This window comes from Glycine soja, chromosome 8, assembly GCF_004193775.1.
Source record: "Glycine soja cultivar W05 chromosome 8, ASM419377v2, whole genome shotgun sequence".
In the NCBI taxonomy this organism is placed as follows: domain Eukaryota; kingdom Viridiplantae; phylum Streptophyta; class Magnoliopsida; order Fabales; family Fabaceae; genus Glycine; species Glycine soja.
In genome coordinates this window covers 21,010,436-21,031,930 of record NC_041009.1, presented here as the reverse complement: position 1 = coordinate 21,031,930, position 21,495 = coordinate 21,010,436, and the positions used below count along the sequence as shown (strand labels likewise).

Below are 21,495 nucleotides of genomic sequence, written 5' to 3'. Positions count from 1 at the left end.
AGTTCGGTCAAAATATGGTTGTGGGGAAGGAGTTATGCCCATAGTGGAGAAAAAGATAGCAGGGTCAAATTTATGGAATGGTGTGAAACATATGTGGGACTTTTTTCTTTTGAATTGTGAGATGATAGGGCTCAGTGATATGAGGTGAAAGAATTCTATTGATGGAGTGTTTTCTGTTAGGAGTACTTACTCGTTAATTGCAAAATTTGATGGCTCACCTAATATCCCATTATTCAAATTTATATGAAAGTGGAATGGTGTTGAGCGTGTGCATGCTCACCTTTGGAAGGTTGCAAATGGATCCTTAGCTACAAATGAAAAGACATGGCAAAGGGGTTTCACTGATAGTTGGAGTTGTATAATGTGGGAGAGTGAAAAGGAGACAATTTTTTGTTGCTTGAGAAATTATGAGGCAATAGCAATATGGATGGAGGTCAACCCTTTTTTTATCTAACAACTTCTTTTTTGCAAGTATTATTCATCAATGGGCATTGGCAAATTTAAAAGATGGTGGTTCATTCCTTCTAAATTGGCCTCAGATGTTTGGCTTCACGATTGATTTACTTTGGCAACAAAGGAATGCTAAAGTTCTCAAAGATAAAAAACAAATGGAGCAAGAAGGATATTATGGTCTAGCTACATAAGATGGGCTAGCTTGGAATTATGCTACCAAGAACCAAAAAAGAATTATCAAGAATAGATCCAGCAATGCTCAAGTTAATAAGTTCATTTGGAGTCCACCCCAAGGAAATCAGTTCACTCTCAATTGTGATGGTGCTAGATCTCGAGCAAATGGAGTTATATCGTGTGGTGGTCTTCTCATAAATGATGCAGGTGATTTTATGGTGGGCTTTGCTTGTTTATTGGGAGTAGTTTCAGTTCTTCAATCAGAGTTATAGGTCATCTTCCATGGCATTCAACTTGCTAGAGAACAACAAATTTTACAAGTAGGATGTCAATTTGACTCAACAGAAGCCATACAGCTTATACTTGATGGGTCCAGTGAAGATCATGGTTGTTTTCAAATTTGTCGAGCTATAAAGAGCAGCATTGACCCTCCAATGGTGGTGTCTTTCAAGCACATTTTCAAAGAATGTAATGAATCAGTTGATGCCTTTGCTAAACATGCTCTTGGGTTGCATCAAGGGCTGGATTTTTTTTTTTTTTTTGTGCAAACCCCTAGTTTTGCTCTCCCTATTTTGCTGGCAGAGAAATCAGCAATAGGAAGGGTGTATGTGTGTTTTCTGGTTTTTTTTGGTTGTTAAACCCCTGTAAATCAGAGAAAAAAAAAACATTTGTTTTTATCACTTGAGTAGATCACCTCTTGAGACCCACACACTATTTAAGAAACGGATACTTAAGAATCGGATAAAAACGTATATTATATTTTGTTTTTTTGTTTGATTTCTTGAAACCCACGTATAACTTGAAGAAGCCAACTGATTCAAGCAACAATAACATTTAATAGAGTACTTGTATATGGACACTCTAATTGGCTAATACCCAATTGATTTTTTTTTTATTTCTCTTTTTGTTTTTGTCACAACATATTACTATTATGCCTATATTTTTATTCATTCTATCATTTTCCCTTTCTAGCATGTGAGTGTTCACATAGATCATTTTCCTTACAACTAATAAGTTATCATTAACATCATATATAAATAACTTCCCACTGAGCAACAAATAGCAAGTACTAAAAATTCACACCTTTCACTCAGCCTTCTACTTTTCTCATTATCTCTTCACGTTTACATCAACAGACATGAGTTATCCACACTTTCTTGTTGTGCCTTATCCAATTCTAGGACACATGAATCCACTTCTTCAGTTCTCTCAGGTTCTGGCCAACCATGGCTGCAAAATAACATTTTTTTTATCACTGAGTTCAACCAAAAGAGAATGAAGAGTGAAATAGACCACTTGGGAGCACAGATAAAATTAGTGACACTCCCACATGGTTTGGATCCAGAAGATGACAGAAGTGACCAGCCAAAGGTGATTTTGTCACTCAAAAGCACCATGCCTACTAAGCTTCACGAGCTCATACTTGACATCAATAATAATAATGCTTTGGATGCTGACAACAACAACAAGATCACTTGTCTGGTTGTTTCTAAGAACATAGGATGGGCCTTGGAAGTTGCACACAAATTGGGAATTAAAGGGGCTCTTCTGTGGCCTGCTTCAGCTACTTCATTGGCCTCTTTTGAGTCCATAAGGCTTATTGATGAAGGAATTATAGACTCTCAAACTGGTAAGAACAAACTAATTACTATATTATATTCTGTTGAAAAATGTTAATTAGTTTCCTAAGATCACTAGTTAAGAAACTAAGAATAATTTTTTTATTGAGATGTGTAGAATTGTATTTTTTTTTATAATTTTTTGTATATTTTTCTGTGACACTTATTAGCCATACTCTATTATGTTAGTTGACCTATTATTTGGATATTAATTAAAAGACTCTATTATGTTAGGTGATCTTGCTAAGTGTTTTACATAACTTGAATGTTGTTTATTATTGCCAAGTGTTTTCAACTCACCTTTGAAGGCAGCGTTTGAGAAGGTTCACTTTTCATAAGCTTTGGGCATATAATATTAATATTTCAGTATGTAATGGTTCATAAGCTTTGTGTAGTTTTCGTACTGCACAGTTGTGAAATTCCCGGTGGATATATTGGTGTCTCTTATTTTGATCACCTTTGTACTAGATTCATAATTTGTTGTAAGGTGTTTGGCTTGGTTGGGCACCACTTGTGCTAAATTAAGTGTTATTAATAAATCATTTGCCTTTTAAAAAAAAATTAAACTTCACCAGGAATTGAAATCATGCAAGTCGGTGACAATTAAAGCATCTAAAATATCAATGGCGAAAATATTTGTACTCCCTTGTTTTCAAATATAAGGAAAAAATATATTTTTTTAATCTCAAATATAAAAAATAACTAATTTCACATTATTTAATATTACTATATCTCTGAAATATCTTTGATTTAATTGATGTTCTAGTTTCAATAACTATTTTTTATCATTATACTAAATTTCAATGAAAGATAAATTTAAAAAAATATTTTTAATTAAAATTAATACAATTAATTAACTTTTTTTAATCACTATATCATTTTTTTCTTATATTTGAAATTAGATGAATTATATAATTTTCTTCCTTCTTGATATGCATTTTTTTATGTATATTGTTTGATGATTGTGGACCCAAACCAATTCAAAGAACTAGCTCTTGGGATTGATCTCGGCAAATTGACCAAACTGGGTTACTTTTACAAACTATTTTTCAATAAGGATTCATTTTGAAATATATTACGAAGGGGGTCTATTTTGGTAAGCATTTCGCTATTACTGTTGGCGAAGCAGGGACACGTGGCAGCATGCAGGGCATTTCGCCATTGCTATTGACGAAACAGGGACACTGGCAATCCTTCAGTATATTTTGCCATTACGAATAGCGAAATACTTTCGCAATATGGAAAGTTAATTGAACATATAAACTTCAAACGGTTGTAACTTTTGATAGAAATGTCCGTTTGAGGCCCATAATATGTCAAAATGCTCAAAATTGAAGGAGAAATCCCTTGGCAAATTCCTGAAGGGGATTTGGTCAACTGATTTTTCAGGGGATTTGGTCCCCTGAAAAATCCTATTTTTCACTTGGTTGAATCTTAAATCCTATTTTTCACCTACTTAGAGGCGTTTTTTTTAAGTAGGTGAAAAATAGGATTTAAGATTCAACCAGGTGAAAAATAGGATTTTTCAGGGGACCAAATCCCTTGAAAAATCAGTTGACCAAATCCCCTTTGGGAATTTGTCAAGGGATTCCTCATTCAATTTCAAGCATTTTGATATATTATGGGCCTCAAACGAACATTTCTTTCAAAAGTTACAACGATTTGAAATATATAAGTTCAATTAACTTTTCGTACTGCGAAAATATTTCACCATTCGTAATGGCGAAATACACTGAAGGACTGCCACGTGTCCCTGTTTCGCCAACAACAATGGCAAAATGTCCTGCATGCTGCCATGTGTCCTTGTTTCGCCAACAGTAATTGGTGAAATGCCTACCAAAACAGACCCCTCCGTAATATGTTTCAAAATGGACCCTTATTGGGAAATAGTTACCCAGTTTGGTCAATTTGTCGATTGATCTCCTTAAGAAGCCTTTTCTTTGGGTTGTACGTCCAAGTAATGATAACAACAAGGTAAACAATCCATACCCAAATGAATTCCATGGATCTAAAGGTAAAACTATTGGTTGGGCTCCATAAAAGATGATATTGAACCACCCTCGTAGCTTGCTTCAATACCTATTGTGGTTGGAATTCTATCATTGAAGGTGTATGTGGTGGCATACCTTTCTTATGTTGGCCATTTTTCAGTGACCAATTCATTAACAAGTCATATGTTTGTGATGTGTGGAAAGTTGGACTAGGACTAAACAAGGATGAAAATGGATTAATATTGAAGGGAGGTAGATAAGGAAGAAGGTGGAGCAATTGCATGGAAATGAAGAGATAAAGGCAAGATCATTGAAGAAGAAGGATTTGACCATGAATAACTCTGCTGAAGGTGGTCAATCTTCAAAGAATCTCAAAAAGTTTATCATTTGGGCCAAGGGTTAATGGTATTTTTCGTCGAACCTTTTTTCTACTTTTTTGCATTTTTAAGTTGAGAAAGGCAAAAAGTATTTGATACTTAGAATACGATATGAATATTTAATGATATACAAAATGATTTTCAATAAACCGACGAATAAAAATGATAGGTTGAAGTCGTTTTGAGATTCCCTTGAAGTTGATCACACTTGTATTGTGTTAGTCTCTATTTATTTTATATGTAAAAATTGAATATAATATCAAAAGGTTTATAATACTCATACATCTTACTTAATAAATTGAATGAGTTTCTTGATATTGATCTCTATTTGATTTGTGTATCTAGTATTATGTTTATGCTATTTAGTATTTACAATTGAACACTTAAATTAATCGACAATGCAAAATTGTTTTAATTTTCTCAAATTTAAATTTTAAAATTATAATTGCCTTAAAAATTATGAGTTTAATTGTTACTTAATAATAGTTTTATTCAACATAAACATAATTATCATATACAGAAGATAATGTGTGATCTCTAAAACAAATACTAGTATTTAGTATTTACATGAAGCCACAAGCCACGACCATATATACTCTAGCCTGTAATGATCCTAAGACACCCTCCTAGTCCATGTTACCATCTATAATATAACTCTAATAAAAGAGATGCCCAATGAAAACCCTATTATACCCATACCTAAAATGTTGACACTTGGCACTTTTCTCGATTTTTTTGGTCATTTTGCCCCTCCATTTTTTTCCTCTGTTGGTTCTCCCAATTCTCCCACATGTTTTGTTGTCCAACCTTCTCCGTTCATGTCATTGTATACCTTTGTGTACCTGCAACACGCTTCCTCCCATGTCCCATCCAGAAAACCCCATTCCACTTTTGTATCATTGTTTATTTCTTCCTTCTTTAGTTTCCTTCGTTCTTCAGTTTCCCTCTGGTCATCCTTTTTTTGCCACTTTGTTGTTGTGAATGTTTGGTTGCAGAGTCAAGGTTTTACTTTTGTTATGTTTTCTGTTATGCATGTTGTTCGTCGTAAGTTATAGTTCTTTGTTTCGTGTATTTGCTTCCTTACTGATTTTTCCGCTTTGATTTTGCTTCTTTACTGATTTTTTTGCTTGCAAGGCTATCCAGGAAGAAGCATCCAGTAGGCAAGTTTTTATTTTGTCTGTTGTCATGCATGTTTGCTTCGTAACTGATAGCCTCACTTTGTTTGTTTCAGGTAGGGACACTTTTCACTTTGTTTGTTTCTGGTAGTGACGTTTTTCCACTGACATTGACTCATATTTATGCATGTTTGCTTTCTTACTGATTTTGTCACTTGCAACTGCATCCAGGAAGCACCATCCAGCAGGCAAGTTTTTTATTTGTTTGTTTTCATGCTTCATAACTGATAGCCTCACTTTGTTAGTTTCAGGTAGTGACACCTTTCACTTTGTTTGTTTCTGGTAGTGACACTTTTCCACTGACATTGACTCATATTTATGCATGTTTGCTTTCTTACTGATTTTGTCAGTTGCAACTGCATCCAGGAAGAACCATCCAATAGGCAAGTTTTTTATTTGTCTATTGTCATGCTTCATAACTGATAGCCTCACTTTGTTTGTTTCAGGTAGTGACGCTTTTCCACTAACATTGACTCATACTTATTCATGTTTGCTTTCTTATTGATTTTGTCACTTGCAACTGCATCCAGGAAGAACCATCCAGTAGGCAAGTTTTTTATTTGTGTGTTGTCATGCATATTTGCTTCATAACTGATAGCCTCACTTTGTTTGTTTCTGGTGGTGATGCTTTTCCATTTACAAGGTCATCCCGGAAGAAGCATACATCAGGCAAGTTTTTATTTTGTCTATTGTCATGCATGTTTGCTTCGTAACTGATACTCTGACTTTGTTTGTTGCCAGTGGTGATGCTTTTCCATTTACAAGGTCATCCAGGAAGAAGCATACAGAACTATTTTTGTGTGCCTAATACGATATTCTTTTCCTATTAAATATTTTCTTCTTTGTTATTTTGTTCGTTTTGCCATTGACATTCATCATTGATATTCAGTGCAGTTCTGACCATAAATGTTTTGGTCCAAATCGTTTTTTACATGTCTTATTCAATGTTTAGCATGTACTTTAGTCTGTTTATAAAAGTTTTTTGTGTTTTCCAATCTGTTGCCTAATGTTATTCAACCTTTGTGTTGGTTGATGACAAGATCAGTTGATTTAAATTGTTCTTAATAGCTGAGGAATGTCATTTGTTGTTTGATCTCTATTTTTCTTCTTTCTTTCCATCATTATTGTTGTTTTTTTGTGTCATCATTGTGTTAGTTGTTGTCGTCTTATCTGTTTGTTTTGTGGTCAAAATTATACATTGTTGTTTCAGTTTTATGCAGAATTATGGCTCGTATTCCGGATAAGATAAAAGACATCAATGGATCAAAAGAAACCCTTAAACTTGCTGTGAGGATAACTGATCTTTGGTTTGTTGGGACACCCGACAAGATTGAACAAGCTGAGATGGTTATAGTGGACTCTGATGTATGATTTTATGTTGTGTTTGATCCATTATTTATCATTCTAACAGTTTGTTATATACTTTGCCCATGACCAGGGTGATGAAATCCATGTTGTTTGTAAGCAAGATCAGCTAAAGTCTTGGAAGATGGATTTGAAGGAAAATTGTACTTATGTCATGCACAATTTTAAAGTCATCAAGAATGATGGTCAATATAGAGTTCGTGACCACCAATATTAATTAGCATTTACTAGAGTTACTGTTGTTAGGCAATCTGATTTGGATGGTCTTCCTTTTAAAAAATTCAAATTTGCTGAATTTGCCAATGTCATTGTTGGTCGCTTCCAACCTGGCCTGTTGGTTGGTAAGTTCAGCTACAATTCAGCCACTGACTTTGTTCACAAAATTCTAGCTATCTTTTTATAACATGCCTTTCATTTTTCTACTTTCTTAAGACATTATTGGTGTCGTTGATGAGGTGATCTTCCGCCATGTTTCCTCAAGGAGTACAAGGGTTGTTTTTAAACTGAAGGACTTGAGGTTATGTTGTCCAATTTACCCTTTCATTTTTAAAATTGGGTCCTATCTTATTAATGGTTGACTCAATTTAATTTGCTTGCTTTGTAATGTTATGTCCATGTTGGATTATTGTAGACTAATACTGTCATCATTATTTGTTTATGATAGTGACCAATTGGTATCTTGCACTCTCTAGGAAGATTATTGCTTGCAGTTTTAAGAGTACTTAAATGAGCTTGAAAATGATGGCCCCACAATTGTTCTGTTGACCCATGCTAGAATTAAAGAAGCCTAGGGTATAGTTTCATGTGGAATTTTTCGATTCTTCTGCTTATTAAATAGCATCTTATGTTCCTATTTATGACAAATGTAGGATCCTATCCACCCTCAGTGAATAATTCTTTGAAGGCTTCAAAGTTACTTATTAATCAACCGATGGTTGAAATTCAAGAATTCAAGCAGAGGTATTTTGCTGGTGTGGTTAACATAGTTTGATTATTTTTTTCCTGACCTTTGATATTGATTCCATATGTGTATGTTTTTTGAATTAGGCATTGAGGTCCGGTCAGTTTTGACACCTCGTGGTCAAGGCAATTCTCAAATTTCAGGTTCTACCAATTATCATCAAAGGTGCATTTTTTTTTTCAAAGGCTGAGGCAAAGAGCATTTATGAGATTAACAATATTTCTGAAGTATTGATCTTATTTATGTTTACTATTTATTCAACACCTGAACCAATAGGTGATAAATGTAATCACTATGTTGTTTTGACCAGGAAATTGTTTGTGTTACTATTGGCACGATTACCAGAATTGTTATGGAAAATCATTCATGGTGTTATCCAGCTTGCATTCAGTGCCACAAAAAAACTGATATAAACACCGCTCCGTTCACATGCGCATGTGGCAAATATAATGAGCGAGCTGTGCTAAGGTCATTGGAGCCGTTTTTAAATTTGTGCGCCCTTCATTTACACCTCATATTGACGCTATTATATATATTGCCAGGTATAGACTTGAGGTGATGGTCAACCACAAGGAGGAAAGCACAAAATTTCTACTCTGGGACCATGAATGTACTAACTTGATTGGGCAATCAGCTGATGAAGTTAATAGGCTAAAAATAGCAGTAGGTCCCTGCATTATCAAACATCACTGTTGAATCTTTAAATTATGTTTTTTTTGTTTACTATCCAATCTCAGAACAGATGTTTAGTGCACAAACTGATTATATTTGCGCAAGGATGGTGACATTGATTTAAATGCTTCGCCAGAAGTGCTTGATAAGTTGCTAGGTTATGTGCTTGCCTTTAAAGTCAAGGTTCAACCAAAGTTCAGGAATGTTGTTTTTCTGAAATACTCAAGTGACTTAAGTTTGATTAACACTGTGATGGACTTACTGCCTGATGCTGAGGTACTGCTTTGTAAAGTATATTTCAAGAGTTATTTTGAGTAGCCATATATTATACCTATGTTCATTTGTTTTTTCCAAGTTGCGTTACTGTTGTTGTGTATCTCATGCAGGCATCTTCCAAGATCCATATTCCAATCCTTGATTCCAATGATCCTCCCCAGCATGAATTTGTAAGCTGAAATTATGATGCTCACTTTTCAATATGATATTTGTTGCATCTATCCCATTTTAAAAATACACCAATGTCAACTTTCAATTCAACTTATTAATTGGTGTATATTTCAGGAGTTATTTGAGGAGCCATATATTATACCTATGTTCATTTGTTTTTTCTGGGTTGCATTACTGTTGTTGTGTATCTCATGCAGGCATCTTTCAAGATCCATATTCCAATCCTCGATTCCAATGATCCTCCCCAGCATGAATCTATAAGATGAAATTATGATGCACACTTTTTAATCTGATATTTGTTGCGTCTATCCCATTTTAAAACTGCACCAATGTCAACTTTCAATTCAACTTATTAATTGGTGTATCTTTTATGCAGCAATCCCTATCTGGAACAGCAGATCATGATCCGCTTCTCGGACTCCCCTTAACAGCAGACATCTCAGGAATGTGATGAAGAAGTAAGAAGCTCTCAGATTTCACCCGGGCAACTTTCATCTAACAAATTAAGGAAACATGCTAAAATTGAATGAATGTGGTTACTTGGAAGTTTTCAAAATCGCTTCTTATTTTGACTGTTACTTGCAAGTTGTAAAAAAACTCTCAGATTTACTTCTTTTCCTGTGGTATCCCTGCCTGACATTTAGTAAACATTGCCAGATGTTATGGCTCTCCAATGTGGGATGTAAAGATAACTTTATATTTTGCAACTCATTTTGTATTCGAATGTTGTGCAATTTAAATTCTATTTTAAATCGACTCTCAAGTAAATTATAGGAAGTTATTACCAAATTGTGTTGGGCTTTAATCATTTTTGGCGCTTGGAATTAACATCATGGTTTCATATGTATGCTATTTGTTTCATCATAACTAAATTTTTAAAAAAATTAGTCAATAGAATGGGCCACATAAATTCAAGAAGCTTATGTTTTAAAGAAAACTTACATTTAATTGAATACCATGGGCTCTTGCTTAAGGTTTTACACCCTGTTACCTATCGAGCTAATTTTATTGCTTAATGTTTTGCGTTGCTTTTCTTAAGAAAGGTGAGGAAAGGCATTTGTCCTTTAGGCTCGGTTTAAGTCTTTTGTTACCATCATTTGTTCTTTGATGTACCATATTTTGCTTAATCCAACTTTCTCAAATGCCAAATTAAATATTTTATAAATCCATAAAGTAGAATTACAGAATATGGGATATAATTAATTGGGAAAAAACTAGATGTTTCTAGATTGACGGCCTACTCCTGCCATACACAACATCTTTCATATCAGCTTTTCTATCAATGTCACCAACCCATGCCTATACATGCATGTGTGATCATTCCGATAAAAGTATGGTCTATTTAACCAGCTGTCAATGTTGAACTATAGTTTTAGTTCCTAATGCAACTGTTTCCCTTATCTTCCAATGTTTTGTTCCATCCTTTTCAAATTTCAATTTAGCATCTCTTACTCCATTCCAACAATGATCGTCTGATAAATTTTAAACTCAGAGCAACATCAATAATAGACATCAACAACATGGATAACGATGAATATACAAACAAGTCAAATTCAACAAAAGCCGGAATGAACAAAAACGTATCATGCAGCAAAAACGACACACTTAGACTTAGCTCCATGTACATACAACTGTGCATCCTGCTTCACAATATACAAAAGATCATAATAAGAAATTATATATACCATGTTTCAGATTGAAATTATCTGCTAACATTACTTAAATACAATGTTCAAAATTTTGTACCCTGCACCGGGATCTTTGTTATAAAAATTTTGTTATGCAAAGGCAACCAAACTATAAGTTGCATGCAACCTAGAACTAGATTTACATTTATTTTAATTATTATGGTCATGCATGCCACTTAATTATTGTATTTAAATTATGGTCATAGATATCTTTAAGTAATTGTTTCTGATTCATCGGAGGATGTCAATTCTGAATTAACAAAAGGTACTACTAAAAAACTCCTCAATCCAATTGTTTTTTCATAATTAACATGTAATAAGTATATCTAACTACAATTTTTGCAGAATCGGATTCCATTTCTTTTGTTGGAGATGAAAATTGTCAATTCCCAGTTAATGACCCTACAATTAACACAGAAGGTAATTATTATTCTAAATCACTATGTTAATAACTTCACCTACAATGGCTTTAATTTTTCAAAACCATTTTTATTTATCATGTAACAATTTAGATGTTTTTTCTGGAAATGTTATCAATTGTTACCATCATGTTGTCGTATTTCATTAAACAATTTCATGGTATTTTGAACTTGGTGATCAACTCATGCAATGTAGACACTGTAATGCAAACGTTTGGTATAATGAAAGAATATCAAAACCTTAAAATACTTTAAGCTCGAGGTTCAACTTATGTTGTGGAGATGGTAAAGTTGAACTTCCATTATTACAAAATCCCCCCAAACATCTCCAGCAACTTTTGTTCGATCATCATGCAACTGATAGTAAAAATTATTAGCAAAACATACGGACATATAACATGATGTTTGCCTTTACTTCTGCTGGTATTAAGCTAGACAAATCAATTAATGATTCAAGAGGACCTCCTACAATTAGAATTCAAGGCCAACCATGTCATAGGATAGGCAGCCTATTACCAATGCCTGGAAAAGAACCTAAATTTGCACAATTATATATCTTTGACACAGAAAATAAAGTGCAAAATAGAATTAATGCCATCAAGTAGTGATTCTTTTATTCTTATTATTATAAAAACACAACATTAATGGAGCATGTTTGATTTTAAAAAAATTTGATTCTTCCTTTCTCATTGATGTTGTCTAAATTATATATGCATTTTAATATCACATTTTACAGCCACCATAATGAAATTCAACCACACATTGTTTCAAGTTTAAGACAAATGTTGGATGAACACAACACCCATGCAAAAAGTTTTAGAATGGCAAGAGATAGATTGGCAGATAATGAAGTACATAATGTCAAGCTGAAATTGGTCGCTAATCGTGAAAAAGATGGTCGTACATATAATGTACCTACTGTTTTAGAAGTTGCTGCACTTATTGCAGTGATTTTGATACGAATTCAAGAAGAGATATTATTCCTGAGACTCGAAATGGCCAATTACAAAAGATACATGAATTGCATTCTAGTTATCTAGGTTTACAGTACCCTCTATTATTTCCTTATGGTGAAGATGGATATAAAGTTGACATACTTCATCGCGCTACATCAAGTGGCCAAAAAAGAAAGAGAAATCGTCTTACAATGAGGGAGTGGTTTGCTTTCAGACTACAATGCAGGTCAAATGAAGCACAAACTTTGTTGCATTCTAGGAAATTGTTCCAACAATTTTTTGTTGAAAGGTATACTATGGTTGAATCAGAAAGACTTTCCTTCATCAGAAACAACCAAAAAAAACTTAGTTAAAGTTTTGCAGCTTGCAAAAGTCATTGGATGATTGTACCACCAAAGGCTTAAATAGAGGTAAGAGGGTCATTTTGCCTTCAAACTTTGTTGGGAGCCCACGGTACATGGATCAACTTTATTTTGATGGTATGGCGATATGCAGGCATGTTGGTTTCCCAAATCTTTTTATTACTTTAACCTATAATCCAAATTGGCCTGAAATTCGTAGATTACTGACGCCATTGGATTTGAAAGCAACAAACAGACCAGACATTATCTCGCAAGTTTTCAAACTGAAGTATGAATAGATGCTTTCAAACCTAACAAAGAATCATCTGCTGGGAAAAGTAGTTGCATGTAAGTTGGTCCTAATTTTTACCAATTCAGCTTACAGATCAGTTGATTATTTTTTCCTTTTGGCTGATCATCTTACATCAGGTTTCAATATTTAAATGCAACTATTGGTACTGACCACACAAAGAAATCTAATCACTTTAATGCTTGTCTATTAATACTATTTTCTAATAATGGCAGATATGTATATAATAGAATTTCAGAAGTGAGGACTTCCTCATGTACATTTATTGTTGTTTTTACACCCCGACAATAAATATTCATCTTCAGATGACATTGATCAAATTATATCAGCAGAGATACCTTCACAGGAAAATGACCCAGAACTGTATACATTAGTACAAAACCATATATGGTTCATGTCCCATGTGGAATTCTGTGAACAAAATCTCCATGCATGAAAGAAGGCATGTATAGTCGTTTCTATCCTAAAATGTTTCAGTCCCATACTCTTTTAGATGCAGATGGTTATTCGGTCTATTGTAAAAGAAACAATGGTCGGACGATTTCCAAAAATGGTGTTACAATTGATAGCAGATATATTATACCTTGCAATCCAAAATTGCTCATAAAATATCAAGCCCATATCCATATTGAATGGTGTAACCAAAGCACTTATGTCCAATATTTATTCAAGTACATAAATAAAGGATATGATAGAGTCACTACTGTTATGGTTCATGATGATAATGATGCAATTCACCACGCTACAACCTAGAATGATGAGATCAAAGAATATCTAGACTGCAGGTATTATTAATTTGTAATGTCTAATTGATCTGACCAATATTGTTTTAATTCATGGATCTTTATGAAGCTACTTGGAGAATCTTTGGTTTTCCAATACATGGCAGAAAGCCTGTTGTTGAAAGATTACATTTCCATCTTCCAAGACAACATAGTGTTCTTTACCAAGACCATGATGATATTGACGCTGCCCTGTCTAATCCAAGCATCTCTGATTCAAAGTTTATTTCTTGGATGAACAGCGACCAAAGCTTTGCTGAAGGAAGAACTCTTATGCAGAATTTGTTTCTAAGTTCGTATATAATCAGAAAAAAAGATCCTGGCAACTTAGAAAAAAATGATACACTATTAGGAGGCTACTATGGGTCCCACCAACTATAGGAGAACTATTTTATTTAAGGATAATGCTAATTGTTTGCAAAGGACCAACCTCATTTAAGGATATCAGAACGGTTGCTAATGTTCAATATCCTGCATATAGAGAAGCATGCTTTGCTATGGGTTTTTTGCAAGATGATAGAGAATTTGTTGAAGCAATCAAAGAAGTGAAAGACTGGGGCATAGCACATTATTTGAGAAAGCTATTTGTGTTAATACTTTTAACAGCTACCATGAACAAACCTGAAGAAGTTTGGGACCAAACTTGGCATTGGTTAGTTGATGACATTGCGTATCATCATAGGAAAACAAAAACAAATATAGGTTAGTTGAATTTTCTTTTATATCAAATACCATCAATAAATATCATAATTTAACAAATTATTTCTGACCTGCTAGAGATACGTTTTAATGATGACCATTTGAAAATTTTGGTGTTGCTTGAAATTGAACAACTATTGCAAGCCAATCAAAAATCACTTAGAGACTATCCTTTAATGCCATATCCTGAAGATGGAAACTGGGCAACCTGTCTAGACAATAGCCTGATATTATCAGAGCTAAATTACAACAATGATGAGGTCAGATTGGAATTTTTACATCTTTTTTCTCAGATGACAAGTAATGTACCTATCCATATGTAAATCCTATACCTACAGATAAAATTAATTGCAAAGAAAAAAAAACATAACAAGTCACTGTACCTTTCATTTTAAGTCTGAATTTGCTATACTCATTTTCCTATTCTATATTTGTCTCTAGAATTACAATATGCTATTAATCAAATTCAATTTGCATTTAATTAATTCTTCTTTGACATCTGACAAAAACATATCCATAACTATAGATCAACAAGCATCAATTTATAACCAAATTATTCAAGTTGTCAATAAGGATGAAGGTAGCATGTTTTTCCTATATGAATATGGTGGTACAGGAAAAACATTCATGTGGAAAACACTGGCAAGTTCATTAAGAGCAGACAATAAAATTGTTATTATGGTTTCTTCTAGCGGCATAGCTTCTCTATTGTTTCTTGGAGGTAGAACTGCACATTCCAAATTCAAGATTCCTATTCCAATTTTTGAAGACTCAACCTGCAATATACACCAAGGAAGTCAATTAGCTGAATTACTAAATCAAACAAGTCAAATCATTTGGGACGAAGCACCCATGACTCACAAATTTTTTTTGAAGCACTTGATCTAAGTCTAAGAGATATTATTAAAGGCGAATCCAGTTCCAATAAAATCTTTGGAGGTAAAGTCATGGTGTTTGGTGGAGATTTCCGACAAATACTATTAGTCATTCCTAGGGGTAGTCGCTCCGACATTGTTAATGCAACAATAAATTCCTCTTATCTATGGGATTATTGGCATGTATTAACACTAACAAAAAACATGCGTTTACAAAGCAATATACAAGCAATAGATCAACAAGAGACTGTCACATTTGCAAAGTGGATTCTGGACATTGGAGATGGAATTATTAGACATCAAAATGATGGTTACGCTATAGTGGAGATCCCACAGGATCTGTTGATAACAGAATATGATGATCCAATCCATGGGATAGTTAATTCTACATTCCCAGATTACAACAACCCTGAATTCTTCCAATCTAGAGCAATATTAGCTTCAACAAATGAAATAGTCCAACAAGTCAATGATTATATACTACCATTGATCCCAAGTAATCATACCATCACTTATATAATTGTCTTTATTTGTATCTAATTAATTTACCTTCCCTAAATGTAAATTGTGCCTGCTTCATTTCCCATTATGCAGAATTACCAGCTATGTAGTATCTTTATTGATTTTTTAAATGGTTATTATTAACTTGATATACTAATTACAAAAATGATCATAGGTGAACACATGGAATATCTAAGTTCTGACTTAGTAGACAAATCAAAAACCATTGAAAGTTATCATTTCCACTCACTAACTAATGAATTCTTTAATTCATTGACAACATCTGGTTTGCCCAATCATTGTATCAAACTAAAAATTGGATCACCTATAATGCTGTTAAGAAACTTAGATCAAACTCAAGGGCTGTCTAATGGCACTAGATTAATTGTTACAAGGCTAGCCAAACACGTTATTGTAGCTGAGATAATTTCTGGGAAAAATATTGGCCATAATGTTTATATTCCTAGAATGCCCATGTCCCTTTCTCAAACACCATGGCCTTTTAAGCTTTTAAGAAGACAATTTCCAATAATGCTCTCTTATGCAATGACAATTAACAAGTCTCAAGGGCAATCACTATCTAATGTTGGACTTTACTTGCCAAAACCAGTTTTTAGCCATGGATAATTATATGTTGCATTATCAAGGGTCAAATCAAAGAAAGAATTAAAAGTTTTAATACATGATAAAGAAAAAAAAAATTGGCCTCTACCACCAATGTGGTTTTTAAAGAGGTCTTCAAAAATCTAACAAGGTAAATACAATTTATATACAATGTCAATTGTTATTCTGCATAATACTATATTTAACAATTATTCATACACCCTCTAATATGCAGCTACATTCAAAGTGATATCAGCCAGTATACTATACCTCAGCTTCAAACATTGGATCTTCTATTATGAGGTACATAATATAATTTACTACATTTTAATGTTCCATGATTCTACATAAATGAAAAAAAAAAAACAAATAGGCTGACAAAGTATGCCATGCCCAATCATTCGAATACATCCATTGATATGGTCATATAAAATTACATCACAATATAAATTACTCTAACAAATCAAATCAAACTTCAAACACAAACATTCTCATATTTCAACATCAAAATTGCATACTTTCTTGGCTGTTAAATATTGACCATTAATTCAAACCGCTCTATGTAGCAATATCTAGAATAAAAGGTCTTAACGATAGTAGGTGACCAGCTATACAACTTAACTCCAACATTATTACTGTCCATTTACATAGATTTAACCATTCAAATATTTTCGAAATATAAAGTTTTTTTTTTGTAGAACAGAAAAAAGGTTAACAAAATCAAATGAATAAAGAATTCATTATAGATATTCATACAAATACTGGAAAAATGCATATATTCTTTAATCATCTAGGAAAATTATATCTACAGATACTTAAATATATATTCATACAAATGAATCATGTGCCAGGAACCAGATTTGAACTGGTGACATGAGGATTTTTAGTCCTTTACTCTATTAACATAGTACTAAATATTATTTGATTTCCCCCTATTCTTACAATTCTTCACTGTAAATAAACAAATTTAGGTTCACAGTCAATAACATTCTCAACGTCTAAAGAAATTTTAGTGTCACTGTTATCACCAAATGTATGTTGTGGGCTTTGCCTTAAGAAATCATATGATGATTATTAAATTACTAATAACATGAAAAAATAATTCTGAATTTTAACGTGTTTTAAATTGCATTTACAATTGTATATATTACTATTTATGTCTTTAGCATTACTGACTACTTGATTAAATGTGGAGGGAAGTGATAAATGTCCAATACTATTGGAAGTATTACTCTTTGACTAATATGAACTGTAACTGCAAATACTATCATTGGTTTAATTGCATTTGTTGTGCCAAATGTTATTGTCACATCCATCGATAATAATCAAGTGCATCATTTAAAATGTTGCTTATTTGATACAATGTAAAAATAATTAAGATCATTTTTATTATAAGCTTTTTATTCTATAATGTATTTCAATTGGACAACAGAATTTGCATTGCATGCTATCACTGTCTTTCATCTACAATCATCACACAAATTCCTATCTATTAAATTAGTTTTTTTTGTAGGTTAAGAAATCATATGATGATGATGATTAAATTAGTAATAACATGAAAAATTGATTCTGAATTTTAACGTTTTTAAATTGCATTTTCAATTGTATATATTATTGTTTATGCTTTTAAAATGATTGACTAGTTGATTAAATATGAAGAAAAATGATAAATGTCCAATATTACTGGAAGATTATTACTCTTTGGCTAATATGAATTATAACTGCAAATACTCTCATTGGTTTGATTGCATCTGTTATGCCAAATGTTACTCTCACATCCATCTTATAATAATTTCTTATTTGATACAATGTCAAAATAATGAAGATAATTTTTTACTATAAGCTTTTTATTCTACAGTGTAAAATGCAAAAAATAGTAGTGACATTCAGAAACGAAAGAAAACTCTTCACATCCTTACAACAGCACATCATAGCCGCCTATCTAGCTTCACAATCATTAAACTGCCCCTTAACTTTCAATCTTCACAAGCAACAATCAATGCTCCATGTTCGGGTGGTCGGCAAGTGTACCGATTCATTAAAACGGTAAGACCGGGTATTGTATCCACATGGAATTTGTTTCACCCAGAAACTGTACATTCAGTGTGCAAACATTTGTATACGACTAAAAGCAAGAGAAATATCAAATGGAAATTTTGTGCTAAAGTCTAGTTGAATATAAACTAAATATATAAAGTTTGAGAAGTAAAAATAGTCAAGTAAAAAGCATCGGGTTGCTCTACTAAATTTTTCTTGATGTTGTTATGTATTTTTCTCTATTTAATGTTATCCTAGTGTTCTTATGCTGAGAAATTACCCAAACCAAGATCCCTCTAGTGAATGGGCCTAACTCTCTTTAAATCTCGTCCTTGATCCCTCAACAAACTCAGCCTAAAAGAGTCACATTAAGTCTACAACATAATATGGACTAGATCACTACACTTCATTCCTAGACATACAGTTTTCTAGCTTGCTCTACCAAGTTCTAAGGCTTTAAAGCACTTCCCAATGCTAAAAATCCTAACTCTACATACAAATGGATGATCAAGCCACAAGAATATAAAAATAAGCATAGATAGAAGCAATGAACATAGAAAAACAACATTAAATAGATAATGAAAGAATATTACATCAAGGGTTCAGCAGAACTTCCCAACCAAGAGGTTTAGACTTCCATTACAAGAAATGAACTATCAATACAAGGAAGAATAGAGTTTAAGTGGAAGAAAATGGATAAGAAGGATTGAGGATGTCTCCTTCAACCTCTAGAACCTTAATCTCACTCCTTTAACCTAAACTCTCTTGGTGGCTCAATTTCTGTCGCTTCAGCTTCTCCATTGGCTCTGTTTTTCGACTCCTCCCTTTAGTTTCCACCAACTTTAGTGTTTTAAAGGCTACTTGGACGTTTCAGCTTCTGAAGGCTTGCTTAGCGAGATTGGCTCGCTAAGCGAAAGTAAGTGAATTTTGGCTTAGCGAGCTGGGCGCGCTAAGCGCAAGAAGAGACAAACAACTCATTGGGCGAGCTGGCGGGGCGCTGGGTGAGCACATCTCTGACTGATCCTCTTCTAGGGTTTCCCAACACGCTAAGCGAATTGTATGCCTCGCTTAGTGGATGTCACTTGCTAAGCGGATCTACCTCGCTTAGCGAGACACCAGCTACTTGAACCTTCTCTTCTTTTAGCCTGAAATTGAAGTGGTTTCAACATTAATTCACAAAAATGGGAGCATTTATTGTATAAAATCAAACTAAACATGAAAATATGTATAATTCCTACAATATGAACTATAAATTGAAGGTAAAGCGCTATTTTTGTACAAATATTCAATACAAAACTTAGTCGTGAATAGCGACTAACAACTCCCCCAAATTTACAGTTTTGTTTGTCCTCAAGGAAATAACAGTTAACTTGTCCTTAAGTGACAAAAAACACAGTGGTTAACCAAAAATGTGTTTGTTCCAAAACATTCAATCACATGAACATCAGTGGTAAGCAATACTTCAACTAACAACCCTTCATAAAGTTATGCAGAACTTCAAAGATATGAACATGATCATTAAGCAACACAAATGAAATAAGCTAGCAAGCAAGATAGGTATCAAGGAAGGTTCATCAAGCCTAATCCTCACGATCACTATTTCTCTCATAAGCATAAGTGTTTAAGGTAATTCTTTAACTCAAAAACCAACACAAGTTTCAACTTTTGCATTTTATCTTATGCCATACAATCACAAACACACAATTTGAATCAGAAGGACTTTCTTGACTTGTAATGAGGCTAGGCTACAAACAATTCATGGTTTTTCTAGGATGCAAAACTTAGGTTCTAGGAGAGCATTCATCCTTAGATTAACTCTTTCCTTTTATTCCCAGCTTCTATTGAATTGCCACAATCATCTAAGACACTTAGCTTAAGCAACAAGACACATAAACTTTGCTTATTCTTAAAACTTTCCTTTTTTTATTTTAGCAGTTTTTACTTACTGCTTCTTTGTACAATTTTTTGTGGTTGTTGCTTGTCTTACCACAATCATCATCACCCAATACCTTCCCCCAAATTTGGAACAAATTTGCTTTGGATTGTAATGCTCTCCAACAACCTAAAGAAAGATAGATGGAGATTATAATTCAACAGGCTTAAGGTTCAACTCAATCAATCAGATTTAAGCTCAAAATGGGTGCAAAGGACTCATCATTCATGAACAGGGTAAGCTATTTGGCTAAGTGGCTAATTAAATCAATCACGGCCTTCATCATTTCCAAATCATGCATTCATTCAGTATTAAGAGATTCATGCAAAAATCGGTACTTGATGCTAGTCGTTCTCTCACAATTAAAGTTCACACAACTCACCGGGTTATGGCTAATGATTACCTTCATTGTTTACATGTCAAACAAACTAACAAATTCACTCATGCACCTAATTCATGTTCTTTCTCTTCTAATTACTACATACTTATTCAAAGCACATGATCTAACATCGCAATTGACTCAAGTCATGCAATCAATCAAATTCAAAACCAATCACAAACACCAGAAATTTAAACCAAAACAAACCACTGTGCATATAAATGTAAATTGTTCAAAAAGTTGTGAATTTGCTAAATAAGTAAATAAACTAAAACTAAAACAGAATTTTAAAAATTGTATCTAAATAGCATAAAAAATAAATAAGGTCCTGTCTTCAATCATCCTGTCCTGGTGTAGGGTCGTCCTGAGGTGTGGAAGGAGCATCCTGGGCTAAAAGTGATGAATCCTATGTTGGAGTGGGTCAGGGATTCCAGGTGCTCTGTGCTGCTGCCATATCTACTGCATAATCTGCGTCTGCAACACCGTCTCCCTCCTCAAGTGCCTCAGATGGTGTGGCAATAGGGGTGTCTTCAGACGTCTCCTCAACCTCTACCTCGGCCTCTAGCTGCGGCTCCTGGGCTGTAGGAGCATCACCTTCCCCCAAAGGAGAAGGTTGGACTCCTGGCCAGGCCACCTGGGCCATGAAATCCTCCATGCTAATAATGGGCCGATGTTGAGCCAAGTTATGGATACTCTGCATCACCAGGCATAAGCCCTGGTGAAGGCTCTATAGCATCG

At 33.7% G+C, this 21,495-nt stretch overlaps 1 long non-coding RNA gene and 1 pseudogene across 3 annotated transcripts; both read left to right on the top strand.

Moving 5' to 3' along the window:
* Nucleotides 1–1,711: 1,711 nt before the first annotated feature.
* On the top strand, nt 1,712–4,763 carry LOC114422312 (annotated as a pseudogene).
* A 342-nt stretch (nt 4,764–5,105) lies between these two features.
* Nucleotides 5,106–9,974, top strand: LOC114424597. Of its 3 annotated transcripts, XR_003669034.1 has the most exons (9): nt 5,106–7,495; nt 7,587–7,946; nt 8,024–8,114; nt 8,202–8,280; nt 8,426–8,583; nt 8,658–8,778; nt 8,924–9,063; nt 9,174–9,233; nt 9,611–9,974. It is a non-coding gene; the product is annotated as an uncharacterized LOC114424597 (long non-coding RNA). The 3 variants fall into 3 exon arrangements; XR_003669033.1 differs by having other exon boundaries at nt 8,658–9,063; XR_003669035.1 differs by having other exon boundaries at nt 8,658–9,063; nt 9,432–9,974.
* The last annotated feature ends 11,521 nt before the right edge of the window (nt 9,975–21,495 follow it).